The following is a 23,117-nucleotide window of genomic DNA, read 5'->3' as shown; positions in this document are numbered from 1 at the left end:
ATTAGCTCACTGAATTTGCCCCAGCTGGAACCTGCTGAAGAATTTTTAAAGAAGCATGAGAATCATTCATCATTTCTTACTGAAGGCTTCCATTATAAAAGAAATTGCATTTTTCTATTCACTTGATGATTTGAAGTGACAGTCACCATGTCCCCTCAGCATGGCTCTCTGAGTTCCTGGCTAACTCTGAGGGTGCTGTCTGTTTAATAGGCCGGGCAAAGTATTAAAGAGAATGGGCCCCTGGCATAGCAGGGAAGCACAGATAACAGGGTTATCAGTGGCCGAGAAACAGTGAAACCAGGTGTCTTTTTGCTCCAAAGAAAAAAGAAAAACTACGATTGTTGAAAACAGGATACAAGATTAAAAATATCCATTATTAAGTTTTCACCTTTAGATTCCCAGTGATGTATGGCAGCTATTATTTGTTACATATTTCACAGTGTAATTCTCTTCTACAGCTGTTGCAGACTAATTGCTTAAAGTACACAACTAAAAGTATACAACACAATAAAATAAAACACTAAGAATTATTAAAAGGAAAACAAACAAAAAGAACTCTCTCCTGTTATTCAGTGCTGTGACAAATTTTTAATTGGGGGATATAAACAACAAAGCTAGAATTACCCTTTCCATTTTAGTTTCAATTTATTTAATTAATAATTATTTTAAAACTTAAGTAATCACTTCTACAGATCTTTCAAAGTTAATGTGTATAGAGATGAAGATATATGTCACAGTAAAAACTAAAATTCACAAAATATTGGCACAAGGGAGACTTTCAGTGTAACTCACTGTTTTTATTCAAGGTACCATCAGGACTGTGGAGGACTGTTGAAAAGCAGGCATATTATACAGTAAAAATATGTCTTATTTTCTCAATTAAGTCTAATCACGACCCGTGTACTTTTAATATACCTGAAGTGTAAGACACTTGAAGAAGAACAAATGGCCCTGTTACTGTTATAGCGATATTGATGGAGGCCTTATCCTCTGAGACTCCTGATGCAATCTGGAATAGAAAGGCCATCAAATGAAAACTGGCTGGGCAGACAAATGGAGTTTCCTTCTTTTTACTTTCATTCTTTTGACAACAGCATAAGACAAATCGAAGCGTGCAAGCCAAAAGCAGAGGAGGTGATGGGAAACCATTTGGAATCGTGCATTGTTGAGATTTTCACACGACTTCTTTGCAGACAGGCTTAATACTTGACCAAGAGGAGAGTAGTTAGCTGATTTTGCTACTTTGGGTGATGCAACAGGGTGATTTTCCCCTCTGGTACAATGCTGAAAATCCAGTGGGACTAATCTGATGAGCGATGAAGACATTGTTTTCACGAACGCCTTCAGCATGTGCTGGCTGCAGTCAATCACTACGGAGAGAAGGTTCGCCTATAAAAACCAGTATAAACTGAATATATTGGTTTTCAAAATTCAATACATGAATGAATTAGCCACTAAATGTCAGGATAGTAAGATGGTCAACTCAAGTCAGTTTCTTTACTTATATGATGTTCTGTGTTGTCACATTTGGTTAGATTTAAACATAAAAATAACTTTTTCCCTAACTTTACAAAAGTTGTTTGGGACAGTGGATGTTTTGTAACTAAAATTAGCTTTCACAAGATGTGGTGAATAATAACATATATTTTGCACATAGATTTATAAGTGTTAATAACTGGTGAATAAATGAAATAATTACTTATATAATTCGTGCAACTAGGCATTGCATAGCCAAACACGTACAAGCGTGTATGAGACCAGAAATTACTACCAGTGTAACAAGGCTACACTAAGAAAGGTTGTTATGGAATTGTGTAATATTTCCCGGCATAGACTGATGTAGTTTAGGCTTCCTTACACAGCAATCTCGCCCTGTGTGAATTGTCCGGATTTTTCTTTCGTGTGACTACAACTTTAAAACTAATATTTTTTTATTTCAGCATGGTGCAGCACCTATGGTCTTGAGACTCTTTAGATAGGAACCTAACGATGCTCTGAAAAACCATGGAAACCATTATATTTTAATATAAACTATAACTATTTTTTTAAATCCTAACCAAATTGTTTACACTCTTTGTTTTTCCTTTTTTTTGCCAAAACCTGACAGTTTTAATTATCATTATTTCTTACAAATTAATTCAATCATTCATTATCATTGTCAATAATTACAACAGTCATTTTTACAGCAGCTAGCAGGTGTTGTCCATAATCATGTAACACATATATGTGACATGTCACGATCTGATATTCATTCACACAGAGATATTTATAGCAAGACAAGCAAAGTGGAGTGGAGTTCAGTTCACACCTGACTGATCGGTGGATACTCAAATCATAGCCGCTCAGGGAAGTCATCTTGCACCATGGATCAGAATCTAGTTACACGTAATGTTTTTCATTGTAGCTCATTACTAGCAGACAGACTGAACACTGATTTTTTTTTTTTATCAGCCGCTTTATTACTGAAAGATCTTCACTTATGTTCCATGTGGATTTACATAATGTTAAACTTCTTTTTTTCTGTCTTTTCAGTTTCCTTTCACTTGAGATGAATTCACGAATGGGCAAATCCGAAAAAGAGGAGGAAGAATTAGGAAGAATTTTTCATCAAAACTGGACCAGCTATAAATATTGTTCACGTCAAACTGAAATCCAACGCTTATCTTGTTTTTCTCTGCAACAGCATGCTGTATAGCATACCGTAGAATTTAATTTTCTCCTGGGGTTGAGAACAGGTCTCCAAACAGCCTATATTCACAAGTGCCGTGGATGATGTTCTTTTGCTGAGAGATGATAGAGAAAGAAGAGTTTGTATCCGTCTCTGGTAGAGGCACAGTTCCTTAGAGCCTTGCTGCTTGTGAACTTGCAGTTCCACATTGCAGGTAGTTTGCATGTTTTCCAGCACTCCTCGTTACAGTATAAAATCCAAGTTACATGGGTAGACGATGTACAGTATAACCTACACTACGCACAAATGTACACATCAAAATTGTGCGCAGGCAATTCATTTATTTATTAATTCTGTTTTCAGACTAAGACTGTTATGTGCCTGTGTGCGAACGTGTGCGTTCTCACTTAGCCATTATACAAGACATGCGCATTCACATCCAATTATACCAAGAAACATCAAGGGACCAAACACTCTCACCATACCTGTCAAATGCCACAGCATTTCCTACTCACTCTACCACTGTGTTACCTTCTTCTCTGCTGCTCTGTTTCTTTCTGGGGGTGCTTTTTTATTATGCTTTCCTGTGCGCTTTCTATGTTCCTCCTTACTCCCTCTGCTGCCATTAAGAAACCTTTCAATTCCGTAAGAGCTGAGGTGACTGCTGAAAGAGTTTGAAGAGCTGCGGTTCATGGCAGCTTATTCTTGTAGCACTTATTTTATATTTACTGTCATTTATAAAGATATACAGACGATGTAACAGAACACAGGTGAATGAAATGCATGTGAAATTCAATCAAATTTGGTAGGTGATAAACTAAGCAGAGTATAAATATATATATAGAGTATTAGAGGATGATTTAAGTGCAACGGGTTGTGACATCACACAAAGCAGCATTTTATTTGTTGTGTTTTTTATTATTGTTCATCTGCCAAGTGTAGAGCCAAGGCATGGGCATTTTACCAAAGTCTTTTGTTTGTCTCTCTGATTGTTGGCAAGATTGTGCACAAACAAAAGTTGGTGGAAAGAAAGAAGCCATTACATTTTGCTGTAGCTGTCGATAACTGTCCTTAATGTTATGAAATATTGAATTGGGTTCAGCAGAACATGTTATCTGTGCGATCTTTTAGTTTTGCAGTCCATTTGACATCTGCTCCATTTGTCATGGCCCTGAGTCGGTTTATCTCGGTTTATGACTACTAGTGTTTTGGTTGCTGTCTTGTGATTCTAGCTCTCCAGTTCCTCTGGGTTTGTGATTTTTAGTTCTTCGGTTTAGTTTCCCCCTTCTGTTTAATTCTCTTGTTCCCCAGTCAGTCGTGTCTCATGTCACTCCTGTCCCTATATTCCATCTTCCTTATGTTCAGTATCAAGTCCGTGTCTCTGTACCTGTTGTATGCCTTCTGTTTTATTTTGATGTTCCCTGTTCTGTGTTCAGTTTCTGTCCCCATATTTTCTCTGTGCCTGTCCTGATCCCTTGTCTAGTCAGTCTTGTCTCTATGTTCCCTCTGTTACCATGTCATTTATGTCGTTGTGTTAAGCTTGTGTCTCTAAGTCCGTGTCTGTGCATATGTGTCATATTTCCTGTTTTATTTTGATAGTCCATGTCCTACGTCGATGTATCTCGAGCTATGTCCTAAAACCTAGGCCGCATCCTTCGTGGTCTACGGGTCCTTCGAAGACCGAGAAGGCTGGAAGTGAGAGGCTGTGAAATGGGACGGTCTGGCCTTCAGATTTGTGTTATCGCTGTCTCTGTGGAGTTTAATAAACTCAGCCGTCTGCTCCTTGCTATCTAAAATATAACAGGACACTGGCGTAAATTCTGTTTAATCAGTTTGCTGTTTGACGTTTATTCAGCTGTGTGAAAACCCTGGAGGAACCCATCCGAGGGATTAATAAAGTTTTATTTAATCTAATCTAATAACTTTAATCTCAGCCACACCAATTTACTCAGGAACAAATAAAACACTGAAAAAAGACAAACAATAACATTTTTAAGTTATCTAAGTGACTTATATCATGTTTATGTTCATGTTTATCATGTTTAACCTGAGTAGCGAAAGACTGCAGGAGGTCTGAAAACGATGTGCTGAGAATCCGCTGTTCTCGCCGACTCTAATGACCCTTGAACCCCCAGACATCTCCGAAAACGTCGGAGCACTTTTGCAAATATGTGATGTCTTGATAAACTTTACCATGAAGGACACACCCGACCCATCCTTCAAATTCGGGGAAATGAAGGATGCATTTGTTGGCCGCGTTTGGAGCAGCCTTTGAATTGAGACAGCCTTCATCGCCTTTAGCAGCAATAACACTTAAATAAAAATGACTTCATCAGTGTCTCATATCATTGTGGAGGAATTTTGGCTAAGGATATAGTTAAGGTCTGGACTTTGCCATAACGACACCTTGATTCTTTTCGTTTCAACAACCCAATATGGGACAAGCTTTCTGACAGAATAAGATGTTCAGAATTTCTTTCAATTCAGTCCCACTGGAGGGCTTTTCTATTATGGTCAGTCCAGAGGGCAATTATGTTTTTCATATCGATTGAAGAACTTTTTTTCCTAATTAAAATTAATTAATCAAATTGAATTACAAAGTGTGACAAACAAGCAAAGAAATGAGAAACGAGGAAGGGGCTAATACTTTTTCACAGCAATGTACCCTCTTAATTCCTATGGAAATAGTGAGGGTGTAAGCCTTCCACAGGAGTTGCAGGAAAACTTTCTTTTTTGCATGAGTGTATGTTAGACTTTACAGGCATGTACAAAAGCACCCTGAGTCACAAGTTCCTCATTCCTACTTCTCACTCTCCTGTCACGGTTTGCTTGGTGTCCTTGCAAGTAGTTAACATGATTTGCATACTCAGTGACACAATGCACCGCACTAATTTCTGGGAAATGTAAAATCGGACACTCTGAAAACACGTGGGTACCTGAGGCAGAGCAAAGAGTGTAGTGGGCTAAGTTGCATCAGGTTATCTCACACTTGAACACTGTGCTACAATGTGCATATGGGTGCATTCATGTTTCCAGAATCGCCCGGGGCTGAGGGATTCCCATATTGACAGGTCTACTGCTGGCTCCTTTGGTGTTATCAAACTAGTTCAGATTTCTTCCTTTCATCTTGCCTTATAAAGACTCTTCACTTGATCACACAAAGAAGCTCTTGCTGTGGTGCTAAGTAAAGAATGTAGCACATCTTCGGACAAAAATTAAATGAGGCAGAATTTTAAAAAGCAGCAAATATATCAGCCCGACTACAGATGTAATTACAGGAGATAGATGGAAACATGAAAATGGACATTATATAAGCTAGTAGCTGGACTTTACATAACAACACGAACATACTAAGCTTAAATTATCACACCTTATAAGACTTTTAGTTAATAGAAACCCTACCTGTACTTTATCATATAAAATCTGTGACAACTGTAGATCAGTCTTAAAATACAAAATATACTCTTAACCCCAGATGGTCCTCAGAAGTGCTTAAAGAGTCACCTTTGCCAAGGAAAGAGGAGATAAACCATCAAGATGTTATCAAGGTGTAATATGTGAAACTCCTCTACAGAGACTAGATAGGGAAAGCTGCCAATTCATTCTCTCTGCACCAGATGGATTATTTACTATCTCGAGTTTTAGTAGTGTTTGTTCTGGCATTAGGAGACAGAATGTCTTACTCTCCAACAGTGATAGATTTGTTTTTAAATACAGGAGGGATTATTATTTATTAACCTCTTGAGTTTATCACATTTTTTAAATGTATGTTACTTACTATAGTATGCCAGGTGTGCCTTTAATGTGTTTCTGTATTAGTCAAGTCACCCATGAAAAAGAGATCACATTACATTTCCTAGCCAACAAAATAAGGCTTAGATTTAAAAATAAAATCCTATTACACTTTCCCTTACAATGTGATGAGTGTATGAAGTGAAAGCTACTGAGACACATTTCACACTATTTTAGACTTCTGTCACACATCCCTTTGACAGAGTCTTTAATCATCTTTAGTCTTTAGCCATGAAACCTTATTCCTACTGCCCTAAAGCAGCAGATAGCCTGCTAGTGAGCTGTGAGAAAAAGAGATTTTTCTGTTATCCTGTCTGGACACCAAGGTGTGGTGAAGTAGGCAGGCTTTTTTTTTTTCGAAAAAATTCAACACAACAGAATGAGCCGAGCTGCATGAAATCCAATCAAATCTAACGACAGCTGGCGTCTTGTTGTCTGTGAAAGTCCCAGAACTCTTTTGGATCTACAAGGGATCTCTAAGGCACCCTGATGCAACCAGTAGGAATATAGCTGTAAAATGCACTAGCACTGTTGCACTGTTTTTGATGGGGTAAACGTCAATGTTTATCATCAGCACAAAAGTTTATTTCGAAACTTTTGACTCACTAACACGCAGGAAGCGACGAATGACATCAAAATCTGTGGTTGCAGAGCAGCACTGGTCAATTCTGTAAACAACTTAATACTGTTCCAAGAAAGATTCAGTGGGAATTGAGGTACTGTGCACATAGCAACAATATATCATTGCTGAAAGTTCATTGTGGGTGAAACTTATCATAGTTTAGTTATACGTGTGGCATGCAACAAAAAAAGTGCTAAATGAGTTGTTTTTGTCAAAAAAAATGTAATTGTGTTATTTAGGTATTGAATTTTAAATAAAAACATTTGAAGTTTGGGTAACAGGATACATGTAAAGTCTATTACTGCCACTATGTTATCATTAAAGTAACCTTATAGCATGTTTTGCTTTTGAGACTTATTTTTTTTCTTAAATCTCTGCTTGCAGTAATGCAGTTATCATACTTATAATCAAAGTGTTTAAAAAGTTTGTCTCATACAATAATTTATTTACATTAAAATGCATAAGTATGGCCAAACATGCAGGGAGGGAATATGTAAGCTGCCAGTCTGCAGCTATGAAGTGACCACTGGAAGAAAAACAAACCCAACAACACGTTGTGTACATAGCAAGACAGTACCGAAGTACCAGATCAGGAGCAGGGTAGAGAGTCAGAGTGAAAGTAAGACAGGTGAAGAGGTAGATAAGTGAGAAGGGGACAGAGAGTGCTAGTAAGAGGTTAAGCACACACACTTACACCTGCAGTTAAAGCCTTCACCCTGCCATATTATCCCTGGCCTTGCCCCCCATGCTCACAGATGCCAAGAAATCCGATTTGCCAACTTTGGGAAGCTGTGTGTGACAGCCAATTACTGGGGAGAGGACTCCCAGTGGAGTCACCTCCTCACCTCACAGTCCAAACATCTGCCTGTCAGACAGTCAAGGGAGTCAGGTAGACTGAACAGCAGTAAGAGGACAGCAGTCTGGCGAGCGTATGTGGTTAAAAAATAAAAGCTTCAAATATTTTTCGCCTGAGTTGCTAGTTGTCATACATCTGAGATTGAATTATCACTATGACTCATAATTTTAGGGTTCCCTTTGCTAGAAGATGCTGCAGGGGCTATGGAGCAAAGAGTGATTTACATGCAGTATTGTTATATTATATTCCATATAAGGCTGCTTGTGTACCCTATAAATCTGTGATGTAGTGTTTTTATCAAGGTAATATATGCCCTCATAAACAGTACAGGATCTTCTCAGTTTATTAAGACTGTTTGGCCGGAAATCAATGATATACATTTATGATTGTCTCAGAGATAACTGCGAGGCGTCATTAAATAAATAAACAAACAAACACGAAATAGCTTGTGTTCACCCCGCTTACACACTAACACTGTTGGGTTGAAGAGACTTCATGGAAACAGCAACTCTCTGCATATATGCGATATGATTGAATATTTAGATCCATAATAATGTTGTCTGAGCGAAATTTTTTTACGAGGCGGCCAACTGGAAATTCACTTCAGAAGCTGCAGCAGGCATAGCAAGACTGATCCTGACGGAGGAGATTATGTTGTAATAAATAAGAAGAATCCAGCGTTTACAACTGGATTATACCCACTTGTTGACATGTTGAAAATATTTTGTTTATTAATAATAATAATCATAATAAATGCATGGAGTCTAGCACAGAAAACAGTCAGCTTTACTTACTGTTAGGTGGTTAATGAGACAGGAGTAGGAGGTCAGGCAAGGGCTGTCTCACTCCACTGAAACCGTAGCCAAATGTTCTCTGCCGGTGTCATCACTGTCACGGAGCTTATCGCCATGGAGGAAGAAAATGAAGGAGAAGCTTACTGCAGATGGGAGAAGTTTTGCCTTCTAACATGTAGTTAACAATGTGAAATATTGTCAAACATTCATAACCCTGTCTGTGGAATGGAAATCCTGTGGTTTATGCCACTTTCACCCCACATGACATGGATTTATGTCTTGTGTATAGTTCCTCATCAGGCCAGATGCTACCCTGTGCGTCAGAAAACGGTGGTTACAGCGTAGCGCGTGCATTAAAGAAATTATGCCAAGGGCTCCTGACCAAGTGTCCGTTCGTGATATTGTGTTAATCAGGAGCATAAAAGCTGAGTGACAAAACCTGTTCAATTGTTAAGATTGGGCAGGATTATAAATACATATTCAATTTACAATAAAAAAAACCCAAAAACGACTGATTATGGAAGTTGTCAGTTGAAACGGTCAATTCTGATTCATTTTTAAAATGAATTTCTATGCTATTAAATCATGCACCAGTTTGGAGTTTCGGTCCAATATTTAAAGCTGCAGAAGGCACAAAAAAGAGAGAAAAACTCAGCCCTCATCATGCACCTCTCCCCTCTCTTTTTAAGCCCTTCTTAACAGACAACTGGGTTATATATAAGCTGAACTGCAATACAGTGAAAGTTAAGTTTGAAATTTTTGTCAGTTTACACCAAAAACAGATTGCCTATCCTGCCTTTAATAGTACATATTATATGTAAAGCAGAAGACATTTAAAAATCCCAGAAAAACACTGCAAAAAGAAAAATACGTTTTAAATCCCGACTTAGAAGACCTTTGAAATTCCACAGTAATTGCAGAAACTCCATGCACTTCCCAGTCTGGTGGAAACTAAATGATCAATAGCTAGTAAATTCATTTGAAGCTGGGGCCAAGGGAAGAGCAAGCTAAAGTTTAACTTGGAAAATGAGATTGCTTGACCCTGGCCATGCAGTACAACATCAGTTTGTCATGATTAATCTCGCTCTGTCTTCTTTTCTTCTCCTTTTTTCCTCTGCAGCTCATTTTTGTTGTACAAAGGACAGTCGATAAATGAATAAAAATTGAGTGAATTGGAAGGCATAGTGCAATATGTCCAGCCGCTATGCCCTCCCACCTGAAACACATTATGACAGAAAGATATGGAAAAAGGGTGAGAAGAGGGGATGCGGGGTGAAAGAAAGTCCCACATTTCTCGGCGAGCAGTTAAATTGAAGGGGAAATAATATGAGGCGTGTCAAAATGCAATATCAGGCCGTTTACTCCACTGTTTATGCCCGTCTTTGACTCCGGTGCTTCCCAAGAGAAGCAGAGGATTAAAATGGCAGAGTTATACGTTGTAAAAGGGGAAGGTAGATGGAGAGATGGAAATGAATATGAGGTGGAGGAAAAGGCAGTGAGAGAGAAAGTGAGAGAGCAGCTGGTAATGGGGAAATAAAGAGTGTAATCTCCAACTCAAGCAATAACATTTAGCTATGAAACGGTGTGTGGAGGGCACACACACACACATTTACAGCAGTCCAATAAATAGTTCTGACCTGAACAATTTCACAGCTTTAACTGCAGGCCAGTGGAAAACCCATCCACACTCACACACACACGCACAGACATAAATGTCCTTGCCCTTCAATGGAGGCAAACACATACATACATCCGCATTTTGAGTTACTTTAAGTTAAACTTGTTAACATACCTTCAGGGCCCCGGAATAGATTTGATGTGCCAGCAGCAATCAGGCAATGGGCACATTGCTGAAAGATTGTGATAGAAAGACATATCTCTACTTTTCTGAAATGATTCGTGAATCTAAACTGTGAAGTGAAGCAAGAAAAAAAAAGTCCTTTTTCCCACCTGATAAGGACAAACACGCCCTCAGAGCAAAGACATGGCTATCTCCAGAGGATACTTCATATAACCACAAAAACATTTTTTTTCATCCGCTGCTTCCTCCATTCTTCTTTCTTTCCCCTTGCATATGGTGAGATGTATTTTTGAAGCATTCCTCAGAGTACCACACATACACACAAATGAAATGGCACACAGTTGCCACTGCTCACAAGTACAAAGATCTACACAAACACAACCAAACAATCCCCTAGCTGCATCAGGAGACAGTTAAGGTCTTACAGTGGCCTGGGGCACAAGGATTGCTGCTTAATAACTTGCCCGGGGCATCAACCTGACAACACTTAGTGTTAAACACACAAACATGCATACACACAAACACACACGCAGACACAGCGTTGAAGCTGTCTGTGCATCTGACAGTCAGACACTTTATGTATTACCCTTCTTTCTCTCATCTCAAGCAGGGGATTTCTTTGTTCTCAAGGGAGGAGCTGAGAAATGCTGTAGCAAAGTAAAGCTTTGGTGTTGATCAAATCAATTAAAAATTAAAGAAGTCCACCTTGAAGCAGAACTTGTGTTATTCCCTAGTTTTAGGTCCCATTAAAACAGATGTGCACATAGTAATTAACGTATAGTGTGAGCACAGGGCAGAAAATGTGTATTTGTCCCTTTCTTTCTATTTAAAACATAGTTTGGGTTTTTTTTCAATAACTGATAAAAACAACACGTCTCTTCTTTTTTTACATGGTATGTTAACTTAGCTGATCAAACAACTTTTATATTAACTGTCAAACTGTGAAAACTTAGTTAAATTAAATTTAATTAACTTAAAGCTATTTCAGAGTTAAATTAAAAACCTTGTGTGATGTAAAATTGCCAGTTTTTCTAGTCAAGATTTAGCTTCCATCCATTACAAGAGTGTCAACAGTGCTACACTATACTTAGCTATCTTCCTGAATGTCCCATTATGTCCTCTTGCACTTGTACCTCTATAAGGTGGCATAGTTGGACAGGATGTCAAAACGGTGATTTTTCAGCTTATAGTTTTCAGTCTAGAGGTTCACAAGAAGATGATCTTGAAAAAAAAACATCAGATCAGGATTGATGGCCAGATCTTTTTGATCACCCATAACATATTATAATTTACTGCACTGCAGGTTGCGAGCTTCAGTCGCAACATCATTTCAGTCCATCATTTCTAAAGCACATCTTTCCACCTTTGACCTTCTGACACCCTACTTCATCAAGCCAAGCTCCCAAAATCAAGTTTCTTCTCTTGTCCATTCCCCTCTTTTCTCTGTTTCCAATATTTTGTCACTGCCCTAAAATCCAGCCCATAATTTGGTGCTCCTGACCTTCTTTATGAACACCAAACCTTTGCCTTTTACTTTGGAAACAATAATCCATTAATTTCTGTTTCATTCTCCAAGCGTTAGACTTTGTTTTGTATATAACTTTGTAACTTGTAACTTAAGTTCTTGGAGTTTATTTTATACAGTGCCCTTACATTCTTACTCTCTAAGGCAAAATGTGTGTAATATTACTTCAGTAGCTTGTTGCTTTTGCTGTTCATAAATTCATAGTGTACCTGTGTGTGACCTATATGAAATCATTTTTAGATTCTGGAGACGGCAGTGCTTCTTATAATTAGCGGAGCTGTTTACTATACGCACAAGTGCAGTATAGTTAAGGCTACATTAGTTATGGCTAAGGTAGCCTTTTACTGTGAACTACAATAAATACTTTTAAGAAAAATATGCTTAGAAGGCAAATATGTTTTTCTTTTTCTTTTTTTTTTGGCAGAAATAAATTGCTGACACCAATACATTTAAGTTTAGCATATTAAGTTATAACTGCTTTATAAACTGTCCCCAAATGGGTGGATATGCATTTGAGTTGATTTTTCACAGTCCGGTATGTGAACATACATTTATACATGTGTAAAAGCTTGTCCATCATTGAGTTTAAGAAGTTGATCACTGTTCACATCTGTGTGCCTCTACAGCAACAACACTTGCTTAAGTTTACACGTAGAGGGACAAAGGAATGTAGAGGAAAATGAGCTATCAAAATGAATTTATCCTATAACATCTTCTTCTTTTGGTTATGATGTATGTCAGTGTCCATCTAAAAGAAAAAAAAGATTCAAAAGTCTGGAGAAAAAACAGTAAAAAAAGATTCTTTTTTTAGGTTTTATTATTTTTGAGGTGCTGAAATGTGATGGCCAAACAAGTTGTTAGTCTTGGACCTTAATGCTTTATTCCAGGTGACTGAGTACATCAACATGACATCATTAATCGATATTATTACAAATTTGTATTTTTTGCTATTTGTGAAACATTGTTTCACATGTCTGTGAAGGTTCTCAGTCATCCAGGTCATCGTAGTCAAAGGAGCTTGGAAAGAAAAGCGTCTGGACTTCTTTAAGTTGCTTGAAGATGTTTCACCTCTCATCCAAGAAGCTTCTTCAGTTCTAAGGTCAAATGGTGGAGAGTTTCACATGATTTTAAATAATCTCTTACAAGCAGGATTGTGTCGGTGCGATAGTGCTATGACTAAATTCAACTCCAGACTGTATTTAGCTGAGCAGGCCATACCAAATTGTATTTGGAAAAAGACATTATAACATTAAAGACATTACTAATAATGAAATTCCAGAGCAAATGGGAACCATATGTGGTTCTGATAAAATTAAAATGAAAGGAAATTGGATAAAAAGTAAACAGGTTTTGAAAATACTGCAGCAACATACTGTGATATGTATTTTACAAAAACAATAATAATAACAGCACTGAAGCTGATAAAACATACTGCCACAAAGAGAAAGGATATACTGGGAGTGTGTCTATGTTGCTTTCTGTTAATGAGTGTTTGCACTTCTAACTGACAGGAATAATTATCTGTACTGAAAGAGATGTACTTAATGAAAAGCACATACTCCACACTGGCAGAGGCACACACATGTACCGAGGTCTGAACACAGGGGGAGGGTGGTGTTGGAGGGGAAACATGGAGATGGCGGAGGGTGCTTGGAAAGTACAAAAGACTTGCACATACAATCCCATGGTACTTTGAGAAAACTCAAGTCCGCGCATGCTTTTATTTCTGATACAAAGGGAGCGACAGAAGAAAAAAAGTTGGGCAAACTTTGCTAAAAGCCTAAGGCAAAAAAAGAAAAAAAAAGAGAGAAAAGAAATAAAAACTCCACTACATAAGCTACAGCAAGTGAACTTTTCACATGAGGATATACTAAAAAGTACATTTTTCTGGCAGAACCAAATAAAATATCAATTTATCTGTACAGTGCAAGTGCTTTTTGAAAAAACATGCATCTGTTGGAAAATTCATGAATTGCTGCAAGCATTTCATGGTGAGGTTGGTATTGGCTGATAATCATCAGCTCAGGTTCAAAGACCTTCATCTGTCTCACCAAATGAAAAACGCTAACATGTCCCTCTTTTGTGTTTTCTTTCTGTAGCTTTGAGCCACTCAGGATTTTACGAACACATGAGCTATCCCCTGAGTGTAGCTTCACCTTTCAACTACAAATCTCCATCTGTCTCAGTAAGCATTGAGGCTCTCCTTATACTCTTCCCTGGAGTATGGGGCTAAAAAAAATAAGACATTGCTGCGGGAAAGAGGATGATTTGTGCTGGGGATAACTAAGGTGTTGCGAAGTCATTCTTTACTTACATAAGTAACTCTGGAGTGGTGAAAAGGACAAGCAGGGTGGTACACGATATAATGATGAAACTCTCAGGCCACGAAGAGCAATAATATGCCCCAAAAACTACACTTATTTAAAATAATGTAGGATACTTTTTCTTTGCCAATTAACATCTCCAATTTCAATAAAGTTGGGAAGCTGTAGACAAAAACAGAATGTAATGATTTGCAAATCGCATAAACATGCATTTTATTCACAAAAGAACACTGCAAATTGTCAAATCTTTAAACTGATAAAGTGTTTTACTATTTCATGAAAAATAATAGCTCAATTTGAATTATAAGGCTGGAAGACATCTCAAAAAAGCTGGGCACAGCAGGAAAAAGGAAGGACTACTAAGAAAAAACAGTTGTGGGGACAGTTTACAAATGATTATGTTTACTGGTAACAGATAGTAATATGAGTGGGTATAGAAATCTGAAAGAGATAGAGCTTGTTAGAAATAAAGATGGGCAGAGGCAGAGGTTCATCAATCTGCAATAAAACTGACTCTAGAAACTGTGAAACAAGTTCGGAATAATGTTTCCCAACATGAATTTAAATCTAAAGGAACATTATTTTTCTAATCAGCTGCAGTACATGACATAATCACTGTCATTTTCTAGAAAATCTTTTGTAAAATATCAGTTTATGAGATTTACAAATCATTGCATTCTGTCATTATTTACATGTACACAGCATCCCAGCTTTTTAAAGTTGCACATCAAACTAAAGTTCATAAAAAGTGCAACAACAAAAGAAGTATAGAAATCGTTTTAAAATATCACAACACTGAACAGTGAATTGTTTCATTAAATCTATTTGACTGATAGTAAACAATATGGAAGCTTTTGCATTTTGCATCAGAATATGTTAAATGGATCAGTGGTTGAGTCATAGCAACATATTTGAGTCAAACTGCTCTCTGTGAGCATGTTGGTCAAAAGTTGCTTGAAAGTTGTGATAAACTTGCAATTTGCACCCCTCCTAATGCTTGCTACAATCCTTAAAGACTATAGCAGAATTAATTAATCTTCACTGAACATGTGCTGACAGGAGCCTAGCCTTCCTTTACACTCTAATTGTTCCAGTGAGACTGAGGCTCAAAATGATACTCATCTTGAAGGGTGTGTGATTCCATGTTAGTGGGTTGGCCCCCCTTGACAGCCATTTGCTTGTCTCATTCTTGTAGTGATCCTTTATTACAGTTTACTTCAGACTAGACTAATATGCATATCTGGCAACTGCTATAGTGTGCTGCATGTGTGCATATGCGTCTCATTATGTGTTTTTCCCTTGCCAAAATACACATCTTGACTGGCTGTCAGGTATTTGTCAGATAGTCACTGGTAATGGGGATGAGTATTGCCTTGAAAAGATGACATGCTGACTTAGTCGAGAGAATGGTTATTGACGCCTTAGTGAAAAATAATCTCGCTGACTGTGACGGGAAAAATATGTTATATTCTCTCTTATCCAATGAGCTCCTCCTTGTTTTCAAACTTTTTAGCTTACTAATGACCTGCTACAAATGTTTGTAACAGTAGTGACAGTGCATGTATAACAAGCAAAAACCTCACTGTGACTATAGATCTATAGATCCGTATGTTTTGCATACAGACACAAGTTTATGTTCATAAGAATTGGGGACTAAACTGCACACTTTTGGATTTAATTTGAGGGCTTGAATAAAAATATTGCATATCGCCTGTTGAATCAAACTAGTAAACTACTACAGGCTCAGTCTGTTACCAGGCTAAGAATGATTCGTTTATAGTAATTTATATTTTCTAATCAGAAGTAACACCAGCAGATAATGTGACGAATGTTAACTCCTTCTGCTGAATCCCACTGTCAGCATGACATCTACTGTTGGCCGCACAAAATCATTCTCAAGACACGTCAGAGATGTGCGTACGCGCATAAATGTGAAGATAATCACACATACTTACTCATACACACACATACGCACACACACAGTGAACATATTCACGAGTGGCAGTTTTAAAAACCCATTTTCCCCTTGGTTAAGCAAGCAGCAACAACACTTGACTAATGGAAAACCCTGCTCCCAAATGAGGTCGGAGGAATTCTATCTTACACACGCTGGTCGTCGTGAATTCTAATAAAGTTTTCATCTCCTATAGGCGATAATTCTTATAATACTGACTTTGTTTTGTTCCAAGAAGAGAATACCAATTAACCTTGTAAGCCAGACAAGGCTTGTCAGTTGTTCATGTTGTGAAAAAAAGTGAAGTGTGAAAGAAGAATAAGAATCAGGCGCTCCAAACTTTAAAACTTTATTATAACTGATAACAGTGTATTCACAAGTTTTCATGTTTGCATACATATAGTACTCATCACATTGGGTTGTGGTTTGGGACTTGGCCTTTTTGGATGGGATCCTATTTTAATAATTGAAATAAAAATAATTGAAATGATAAATGTAAGCACCAATCAAAGATTGTTTAAAACTGTATCTGACTGTTTCCTCAGTCATAGTAACAGTTTACACACATCTGCTTTTTCACATTTCACATTTTTAACCCACATAACATAAGAAAACATAAGGTTAAACACTAAGGTTATAGGAGTGACATATGTGGTGTCAAATATAAGTAATTAGCGAAGAAAAGGAACTCAAATGGATGTGTTTGCTTACAGTAGTTTCCTAACACATAGCAATGATGATAAATGAGTAAAATTAATATGATAATAAGGGACTAACAGGAGCAGGTTTCCTGCAGTGAGTACTAAAGTACTTTTTTTATACATTCACATGCTTACTTTTAATGTAATAGTTTACAGTGCTGTTTTTTTAAACTTATGTAGAGCCATGTTTAATTTTACAGTAGCTTTATCAAAAGCGCCCCTTTGCTCCACCCCCTCTGTTTTGACAGCTTAGTCCCCTGTTAAGGTTCAAAATTGAGGAGGGAGAGTACAAACCACCCATGGTCCAGAAGGTCTTGGTCAAACAATGATTTTAATGAACACACGTGTGGGAAGAACACTCTGTACGCCGACAGCAAGTGATCTCCGACTTAATCAAAGCATAAACAGATATTTTATAGCATCAGGGTTTGATTTACTGACGCCCCTTCATGCGTCACAGATACATTTTATACATAGATCAGATCAACACCACAATAGCTTTTCACCCAGAAGATCATCTTCTATTTTCATGGCTGGTACTTTCCGTTCTTGTCTTAAAGTGAATTGTTCCTCTTTCTTGCCGAGACATGACTAATCTCTCCTCTAAATAAATCTAACTCATGTGTGTGTGTATGTGTTGACCTCACATGCTCTTTGTGTCACCTCTTCACCTACTGTCTGTGTCTCGTCCTCAAATGCTCTTTCTCAATTCACCTGTTGCACTTCTGACCTTTTACCAGACCAGAGGCTCACTGAGACTATATGTATGTCTTCTACTAAATAAATGTTTTAATCAAGAACCCCTACTAAAAGCTTAATATAAAATGATCTGATATATAAGTGTTTTGTAAGCATGTATTGCAATTCCTTCTATGGCTCCAAGTCACTTGCACAATAGATTGTCCGAACATCGCGCCGAACAAAGCTTCCGACCCCCAATTAATTGACCGAGCTCCAACTCTTTAATAAGCACAGATATGCATTGTGTATAAAATAGTCATAACTGCTTAAGGCCTTCTTAAAGCTATCTGTTACATTGTTAAAGCCTCGTCTTAGCCTGCTGCTCAAAATAACTTCCACTTCTGCAAAACTCTCCAAGCCTGTTTCCTGTCCTGTTACTTTTAGCCTTTCTGAAAGACACACTGTTTAAACCTCTAAACACAATATAAACTCCAGATTATATTATTAATGCAATGGTAATGATGACAATTATTTAACAATAGCAGTAAAATAATTTCCCTGCTCCACACTCCCTCTCTCGACCTCTGGCACACCAGAGGTCGCAATACATTGCGTCCTCGCTCAGCAAATCAGACAACCTCCTGTCATCTACTTGGTCCAGTAATAAACACCAGCTCCCATTCGAGAACACTCCATGTGTAAGCTTTGGTTTTCTCAGTCCCTCTCTGGTGGTTCAGCAGGCCTCGAGATCTCCAGGATCCTCGCCCCTCCTGTGGTCGCCGAAATCGATCTTCTGCAAAGGAAACAAAACACCTTTTCCTGCATCTCCCTAACTTATCCTTTTTGGGACTCTGTAATCAAAAGCCTGATCCTAATTATGTTCTTAACTTATTGACTTATATTTATATATATTCTTCAACATTACTCATCCCTTTAAAACTCTTTAAGCCCTGCTTTCACGTCCGGTTGCTCGCTCTATTTTTCCCTTATCTGATCATCAACATCCTGTGCACAAATTGTCGCTGCTGCAAGTTCCTCTACTCCAAAAGAAAACAACCACTTTAATCAATTAAGTTTAAGCATATAAGCAATTACTCCTGTATACATTTCATCATAGCTAAATGCTGCCTTGAAACAACTCCTGTGTGTTAACACTAACTTCATTTTAAAACCTCACATTTCCTATGTTATAACCCGTTTTGGTATAGCCTTTTTATTTCATTTTGCTCCTTTTAATGTAACAATACCTTCTAATTCTAGTTTATCAGACTTCACCAAAATATATGCTTTCCTTCCTCTTTGGTCCTTCTTTAAGTTCAGTTAAAAAGCTAAATGAATTTGAGGCCTTTTGCCTGGAATCAATACTGTCATGTGTGTTTCTTAACTCTGTGTCTGTAAGCGTGTGCAATCCTTCAATAACTTCAATAACTCATATCAAAAAATGCAATATGTATAAAAATCATTTCTATTTATAAGCTCTCCCCTTTATCCTAAACATACCACCTATGTAATATCTGTATGTGTAAGCCTACATTATAACCACTACTTCTAGAAATCAAAAAGAAATCAAAGCTGTTCTCCTCCTTCAACCCTCACTAATTTTCCCTCTAAGAATTATTCACAGCTTTGAAAAACCGGCATTGTATCTTCTAAACAGGATTCAGTTCTGTCATGGTCCTGGGCCATGTTGGCCCAGTATTCTTGGTTCCTTGTATTTTCGCTCCTTATTTAGGCCAGGTTTTCTGAGGTGTCCTGTTGTGGTGTTCCCTAAGTGTTTTTCCCTTTGTGACTCTTACCCCCTTGTGCCCCTCTGTGTATTTATGAGCTCTCGTCTCTCTTTGTGTTTATTCCATGTTTCCCCCAGCCTGTTATGTCTGTGTTCTCCCCGTGCTCTCTCTCCTCCTGTCTGAACCTCTGTGTACTTCCTGTTTTACTTTGACAGTCTCTCGTCAGTATGCGTAATGTTGTGTTCACTCCTGCCCTGTCTCGTTATGTTTATCAGTACCACCTGTGTTCCCCACCTGTGTGTAATCTCCCTGTGTTCTCTGGGTGTATTTAAGTTGTGTCTTCTGTTATGGTAGTTGCTGGTTTGTCTGTGTTGTTTCCCCTCGGTCTCCCTGCGTCTCTTGTGTATTTCCCCGGACCTCCCTGCATCCTCGTTTCTGGTTTGTGTTATTAGCTTACCCAGTTTAGGTTTCCGGTTTCTTGTTTTTCCACCAGTGCTGTTTTGTGCCCACCGTTGTAAATAAATATTCACCTGCACCAGAGCTGCCGCCTTTTGGGTCCTTTTCTACAACTCCACACGGCTTGCCCCGCAAACCGTGACAAGTTCACTTTAATCCTTTAACCTTAACTTAAAAATAACAGTTTCAGTTTTACCATATCCAAATGATCAAAAACCCCAAAAGTCCTAAAATGATCCTAAATTATTAAACAATTAAATTAATACACCCTAAACCCCCCTTTATCTTGATACATTTCATGTGTCAAGATACTATACAAAACTTAAAAATGCTCAGTATTCCCCACTCATGTTCCAATCTATATCTTACAAATAAACTTAAAACAGAACAATTATCAGTCACGTGTTTCTACAATTAATGGTAACTGAGTTATATCAAAAAATATTTCCCCTTTAGCATTTGGCATTCTCCCAACAATATACTATAATCCCATAATCTAACCCCAGTCAATAAAACAAAACAGAAATTTTCTCTGGTAAAAGCAAATTGTTTGTCCACATTTATTCATCCTCACATTCACTCACACATTCACTCCATATTTTTGCTAATAGTGGAGCTTCCCGCGTCAGGTTCTCCACCCTCAGCAAAATGAGCTCAGTCATTTTTTATTTTCCATAGGAAAATATTTCTTTATGCTTTTGGACTGGATTGACTCGCATAAAATCCTTTTTACAGGGACTTACGACCTGAATAGTCCCCAGGTAGCTTTCTCCTCAGCCAATTGCAATCTGGAAAGCCCCCCTATATTTGCTCTTCCCGAGAATTTTCAGCGCCGTTATTCACTGTTGCAGGCCTGCTTAAAACAGAAATGAAAAAAATAGAGCTGATTGTTAGCTCATAAAAACAAAACAAAATCACCTGACAGGTTTTCTTTAAGTGCACTGTTACAAAATAATGGGCCCAATTTTTAGACATGTCCATGTTTCCTAAAACTCCCTCTATTAAAAACAAAAACAACAACCCAAACCTAACTGACAGAATCAACCCATCACCACAACAACCTCAACAACCTTAAACACACAAAAGTTTTGCCACCACATAATTTCACCTCCTCAATACACCGAAAGTCTCATTAAAACCACACAATTTGCACACAAAAATCACCCCCTTTAACATACTTACATTCAGCATAAGACCCCCTTACAACAACATATCACTAAACTATAAATTTCCTACCCAACTCTGTACTTCTCTTGTCTGCCATGCTTCCTCTTCTGAAAGTCACTTCCTCAGTCACACACATACAGGAAGCTCCTACGTCACCACTCACTCCAGCTAATGTGCATACTGAGTCATCTCTCAAAAAGCTGTAACAACAGAAACATATGTTTAAACATTCCCAACTCATTAAATCATTTTATTTCTTTCTACAGTGATCACTGGTTTTGATCACTCAGTACGAGAGAGCACTCCTAAGTCACTCTTTTTAAAACTACTTTAATCACTTTTTGTTTACATAACTCATTCCCTTTGTCATATGGCTTCTTCTATTCCTCAATTACAAACTCAAATGCATTTTATTAAACATTCACACCATTGTATCATTCATACAAAATAGCAAGCTGTTCTTCATTGCATATGTTTGTGTTCTTAGCCAGGTTTAATCAGTGTCTATGCATTAAACTCCATGAGCTTGTCTTGTCTTTATAAGGTTAATGCATTTTCTGTTTGTGTATGTGAATTTGCATATGTTGCCTTTTGCAGTGTGTCAGACTCCTGCACAATTCTCCACTCAAGCCGTCAGTTGTCTTTCCCAAATTTGCTAACCCAAATTTTAAGTTCCCACCTTATTAACAGCATTCCTGCTCCTCAGCCAGAAGTTAGGGCCCACTTGTCAGGTTTATGGAGACATGGCGCTGTAAACAATTCAACCAGAAACTTGCCTTGGCATGTCCAGTCAAGTTAACCTACAGGTTTCTTCCGACCGCTGCATGGGGAGAATTGATCCAGGTCTCTTTCGCCCCTAAAGAAACACAACTAAGACATTTTCATTATTATCATAAGTACTTAAACTACCCGTTTCCCTCTCTCTGGTCAGAAATCCCAACTTATGTCATGTATATACGTGTAAGCAGGTCTTCATTGCTTTTCCTATGTATTTTGTTAATGTTCAGTGAGTGTAAGCTGCTTTCTTCATTGCCTCTATATGTTATAGTCAGGTTTAATTCATGCATCTTTTCCCTGATTTCTTAATTCAAAACTATCTCACTTCTGATTCTTTCCAGAAATAATTTCACATGTAACACTTTGTCTATGTGTGTTTTCTATTCTTGTTTACCTCTTTGTTTGTGACGGTGGACATCTCTAAACCATCATGAGTTCAAGCTTCACTTTCAGTCCAATTACACCCTGTATACTCACAGTCGAACTCGTCCGGCTTCGCCTCTCACTGGTCACTGTCCTCTTCTCTCAGTGTCCTTTTGTTGTCTTGAATTCCAGCAAACACAGTCTGTTTCTTCTCTGTTTCTCTTCAGTATTTTCCTTTTGGATCAAGTCCCAGCCTGGCAAAATACCACATTCAGTGCCTTTAAACAGTCATGTCACACTGTTCTTACCAGCCTGCTGTCCACCGTGCATGTTTCATCACGTGGTTTCTTCTTTTCTGTTGATCCTCTCAGTCATCTCTTTCAAGATTACTCCAAGCATGGCAAATCTGACAATCAATGTCCAGTGCTTTCCACAGCTCATTATCCCACTGTTCAACTGCCCCGCCTGTAATTTACAGTACATGTTGCACCGTGTGCTTTTCCATGCTGCTGCTGGTCCCGTCAGTTTGGTTTCAGTGTTAACGAGTCAGTTGCACTGTCTTTTGGCTGCTGTTAATTCTTGAAGTCCACGATGTTCTGTCGGTCTTCATCAGGAGATTAACTGTCCTTTGAGCTTCTTCTCAGGATGGGGACAAGTGCGAGGTCAAGCTGTAAAATTTTAAGCCAAAATCTGGCCTGTTTTCTCCCAATTATGCTACTCTAGTGGTTTTGGCGCCGTACTCAAAATTCCAGGTTGAGAGAAGTCCACCTTTATTTATCTGTAATCTGTGTTGACACACTAAAACATACAATTAATATCCTTTTCATTTCTTTTCTCAAAACCTCCATTCGCTTTATCTGCCTAGAGTTTAACTCATCTGTTTCTCTCTCTGGGTGCTCACTCGTCACA

This window comes from Rhamphochromis sp. 'chilingali' (assembly GCF_963969265.1).
Source record: "Rhamphochromis sp. 'chilingali' genome assembly, chromosome: 19".
NCBI lineage: Eukaryota > Metazoa > Chordata > Actinopteri > Cichliformes > Cichlidae > Rhamphochromis > Rhamphochromis sp. 'chilingali'.
This window is presented reverse-complemented; position numbering follows the sequence as displayed.